Source organism: Calonectris borealis, unplaced genomic scaffold (assembly GCF_964195595.1).
Source record: "Calonectris borealis unplaced genomic scaffold, bCalBor7.hap1.2 HAP1_SCAFFOLD_121, whole genome shotgun sequence".
NCBI classification, from domain to species: Eukaryota; Metazoa; Chordata; class Aves; order Procellariiformes; family Procellariidae; genus Calonectris; species Calonectris borealis.
In genome coordinates this window covers 87,501-92,500 of record NW_027441509.1, presented here as the reverse complement: position 1 = coordinate 92,500, position 5,000 = coordinate 87,501, and positions in this window count along the sequence as shown.

Here is a 5,000-nt window from a genome sequence, read left to right as displayed (position 1 = left end):
CGGCCACCGGTACCGGTCTTTGCCCTGCGCCCCGGGGAACCGCTTACCCCGGGGGAGGAGAAGGCCGAAGAAGACTAAGAGGCACCGCGCCTCACCCGTGCCATCCCCGGGTAACGGGGGCCGGGAAAAGCCGCTCAAGGCTCGACGCCCGCGGCCACTTGCCTTCGGCTGCCGGCCGCAGGGACCGGCCGCCCTTTTCTTCCCGCTTGCGCGGGCTCCAGCTTAGGGCTGGAGAAGTTTGGAAGGGCGAGGCGCCGCCACCTCGCCCGTACGAGTGCAGACCTTCCCAGCGAGCCCTCCTGCTACCAGGACTCGCGCCAGCAAAAAAGAGGACGAGGCGCCGCCGCCCCGCCTGCACCATCACCGGGCCCTCGGGGGCCGGGGCAAGCCGCGGCCGACTCGAGACCCCCCGGCTGTCTGCATTCGGCTGCCGGTGTTTCTGCCCGCTTCGCGGGCTCCAGCTTAAGGCCGGAGAAAAAGGACAAGGCGCCGCCACCTTGCCCGTCTCCATCACACGGCCCTCGGCAGCCGGCGGCAGCCCTGGTGGGCTGGGCACTCGCGGGCACCTCTGCCCCGGAACGGTGCCAGCACCCGCCTTTGCCATCATCGGGCCCCCCGGGGCCGAGGGAGGCTCGGCTCCCCCGGCCTTCCAGCGTTCGAGTGCCGGCGACCGCCACCGGCCGCCGGTCTTTGCCCTGCCCCGCGGGGAACCGCTTCTCCCGGGGGAAACGAGGACGAGGCGCCGCCGCCTCGCCTGCACGCCGCAGTCCCGTCACCGGGCCCGCCTGACACCACCAGCTGCCCGCGGAGGGCTCGCACCGGTGAAAACGGGACGCCGCCGCCCCGCCTGCGCCGTCAGTTGGGCCCTCGGGGGGCCGGGGGGGGGAAGCCGCGGCAGGCTCGGCACCCCCCGGCCGTCTGCGTTCGGCTGGCCGGGAGCCGGCCGCCGCTCTCTCCGCCCGCTTCGCGGGCTCCAGCTTAAGGCTGGCACAAAGGGACGAGGTGCCGCCAACCTCGGTCGTCCCACCAACCGGGCCCTCTGGAGCCGGGAGTAAGCCGCGGCAGGCTCGACGCCCCCCGGCCGTCTGCCTCCGGCAGTGACCTTCACCATCACTGGGCCCCGGCTGGGTGCGTTCGAGTCTTTGCCCTGCCCTGCGGGATCCGGCCTTATGCCTCGTGCCGGTCGGCAACGGCCGCCGGAGCCGGCCGCCGGCTCCGGCTCTCCGCAGCTCCCGACCCCTCGGACACGCTGGGCTGGCTTGTCGGGCAAGCGCTGGGAGATGGCCGGACCGAAGAGACTGGAAGCTGGGCCGGACCACCGAGGGAACCGCCACGACGGCCGCCGAGCACCCCACTTTGCTGGCAGAACCGCGGGCCTTGCAGCCGCTGACGAGCGCTGCTCTGGAGACGAGTCACGGCTCGCTCCTATAGTACGGACCGGCACGTCCCCGCCGCCGGCAAGCTCCAAGAGCGGCGCCTCTGCGCACCGGGGAGGCGCGCCAACCACGCCGACTTTTACGATGACGTAACTGGAGGCAGCGAAAAACAGCGACCCCTTCGGCAGCTCCGACGAAGCAGCGGGGACAACACGTCTACCCCTCGGCCCCGGCAAGGCGACCAAGTCCCGCCGGAGCCGGGTAGACTTGGCCGCCCTTATCGCCGGACGCTACGCAACCAACAACCCGCGGTCGCCGGGTACCGCAGGCGGCCCCACGGGCTCCGAAAAGGGGTAGACCTGACGGCCGCCGCCGAGCCCGGAGCCGGGTAGACCTGACGGCCGCCGCCGGCCCCGGAGCCGGGTAGACCTGACGGCCGCCGCCGGCCCCGGAGCCGGGTAGACCTGACGGCCGCCGCCGGCCCCGGAGCCGGGTAGACCTGACGGCCGCCGGCGGCCCCGGAGCCGGGTAGAGCTGACGGCCGCCGGCGGCCCCGGAGCCGGGTAGACCTGACGGCCGCCGGCGGCCCCGGAGCCGGGTAGACCTGACGGCCGCCGCCGGCCCCGGAGCCGGGTAGACCTGACGGCCGCCGGCGGCCCCGGAGCCGGGTAGACCTGACGGCCGCCGCCGGCCCCGGAGCCGGGTAGACCTGACGGCCGCCGCCGGCCCCGGAGCCGGGTAGACCTGACGGCCGCCGCCGGCCCCGGAGCCGGGTAGACCTGACGGCCGCCGCCGGCCCCGGAGCCGGGTAGACCTGACGGCCGCCGCCGGCCCCGGAGCCGGGTAGACCTGACGGCCGCCGGCGGCCCCGGAGCCGGGTAGACCTGACGGCCGCCGCCGGCCCCGGAGCCGGGTAGACCTGACGGCCGCCGCCGGCCCCGGAGCCGGGTAGACCTGACGGCCGCCGCCGGCCCCGGAGCCGGGTAGACCTGACGGCCGCCGGCGGCCCCGGAGCCGGGTAGACCTGACGGCCGCCGGCGGCCCCGGAGCCGGGTAGAGCTGACGGCCGCCGGCGGCCCCGGAGCCGGGTAGACCTGACGGCCGCCGCCGGCCCCGGAGCCGGGTAGACCTGACGGCCGCCGCCGGCCCCGGAGCCGGGTAGACCTGACGGCCGCCGCCGGCCCCGGAGCCGGGTAGACCTGACGGCCGCCGCCGGGCCCGGAGCCGGGTAGACCTGACGGCCGCCGCCGGCCCCGGAGCCGGGTAGACCTGACGGCCGCCGGCGGCCCCGGAGCCGGGTAGACCTGACGGCCGCCGCCGGCCCCGGAGCCGGGTAGACCTGACGGCCGCCGCCGGCCCCGGAGCCGGGTAGACCTGACGGCCGCCGGCGGCCCCGGAGCCGGGTAGACCTGACGGCCGCCGGCGGCCCCGGAGCCGGGTAGACCTGACGGCCGCCGGCGGCCCCGGAGCCGGGTAGACCTGACGGCCGCCGGCGGCCCCGGAGCCGGGTAGACCTGACGGCCGCCGCCGGCCCCGGAGCCGGGTAGACCTGACGGCCGCCGCCGGCCCCGGAGCCGGGTAGACCTGACGGCCGCCGGCGGCCCCGGAGCCGGGTAGACCTGACGGCCGCCGGCGGCCCCGGAGCCGGGTAGACCTGACGGCCGCCGCCGGCCCCGGAGCCGGGTAGACCTGACGGCCGCCGGCGGCCCCGGAGCCGGGTAGACCTGACGGCCGCCGCCGGCCCCGGAGCCGGGTAGACCTGACGGCCGCCGCCGGCCCCGGAGCCGGGTAGACCTGACGGCCGCCGCCGGCCCCGGAGCCGGGTAGACCTGACGGCCGCCGGCGGCCCCGGAGCCGGGTAGACCTGACGGCCCCTCCGTGCTCCGGGTCCGGCTGGACCGGGCTGCCGCCGTCTCCCGTCCGGGGGGTGTGTGGGGAGGTGGGGAACCGGGGGGGTGATTCGAGATTTAAGCGGGTCTGCTACAAGGGCCACCCTGTCCCCGTCTTCCTGCCCGCGGTGGGCGATGGGGAGTGGGGGCATGCGTGCGTGTGCGTGCGTGTGGGCGTAATTCCCCCACCCCCCGCCCGTTTCTGGGATTTAAAGGGCTTTTAATGCAGGAGAGCGAGCACTGCGTCACACAAGAGTTATTGTCCGTATCGGTTTCCGTAGGGAAAAAGAAATCAATCAAATTCTGGTAAAATTAATTTTCTTTTAGCACGGCTAGGTGGACGATACCCCCGGAAAAATAAAACGGGGCCGATTGGAGAATCTCGATAACGCTCGACCTGCTTTGTTAAGACGCGTGTACAAATACTCCTCAATCCCCTGCGCACCAAGAACTGACCCCGGGTAAATTAAGGTCAAGGTCAAGTGACTAGCGATTCGGTGACCGACGTTTCTATCCCTCGCTTAGGACCGAGGTATTCGACGACGATGAATGAATTCCTTCGTGCGGAAATGAAGGAAATGAATCGACGTTAAAAATTAAGGAAGACTTAATTTATCGAACCAATGAAATAAACCATTGGGTTCATTGAAGAGATCCCAAAACATAAACATGGCTATGGACACATCAATAACGAAGGATCGGATTTCTTTACCAAATCTGCATTCCTCTCTTTCGGGCACGCCAAGAGGTGACGGACGGGAAAGGGAGAGAGAGGGAAGGTGGGGCCGATGAGTACCTGTTAGTAATTACTGTTAATTCTTTAATAAAGACGGCTGTAATAGATAAATTTGGCAAGAGTACGTGCAAGAGTTAGTTGTAAATTAAATGAAAATGTGAAGGGTCGCTTATCACCTTTTGAATTAACAATTTGCGCCCGAGGTACCAATCGATGATTACATACATACGTACGTACGTACCTACGTACGTACCTACATACACACATAAATAAAAGTTAAAAAAAAAAAAAAGAATAAACGCGGGGGGACGGGGGACGGCACCCCAACACCGGGCGGGGGAGGCCAGGTCTACCCCCGGGCGCCGGAGACTGCCGCCGCCTGCGGCGTGGGAGGCCAGGTCTACCCCCGCGGCGGGGGAGGCCAGGTCTACCCCCGAGCGGGGGAGGCCAGGTCTACCCCCCGCGGCGGGGGAGGCCAGGTCTACCCCCGGGCGCCGGAGACTGCCGCCGCCTGCGGCGGGAGAGGCCAGGTCTACCCCCCGCGGCGGGGGAGGCCAGGTCTACCCCCGGGCGCCGGAGACTGCCGCCGCCTGCGCCGGGGAGGCCAGGCCTACCCCCGCGGCGGGGGAGGCCAGGTCTACCCCCGTGCGCCGGAGACTGCCGCCGCCTGCACCGGGGGAGGCCAGGTCTACCCCGGGGCGGGGAGGCCAGGTCTACCCCCCGCGGCGGGGGAGGCCAGGTCTACCCCAACACCGGGGGAGGCCAGGTCTACCCCCGGGCGCCGGAGACTGCCGCCGCCTGCGGCGTGGGAGGCCAGGTCTACCCCCGCGGCGGGGGAGGCCAGGTCTACCCCCGAGCGGGGGAGGCCAGGTCTACCCCCCGCGGCGGGGGAGGCCAGGTCTACCCCCGGGCGCCGGAGACTGCCGCCGCCTGCGGCGGGAGAGGCCAGGTCTACCCCCCGCGGCGGGGGAGGCCAGGTCTACCCCCGGGCGCCGGAGA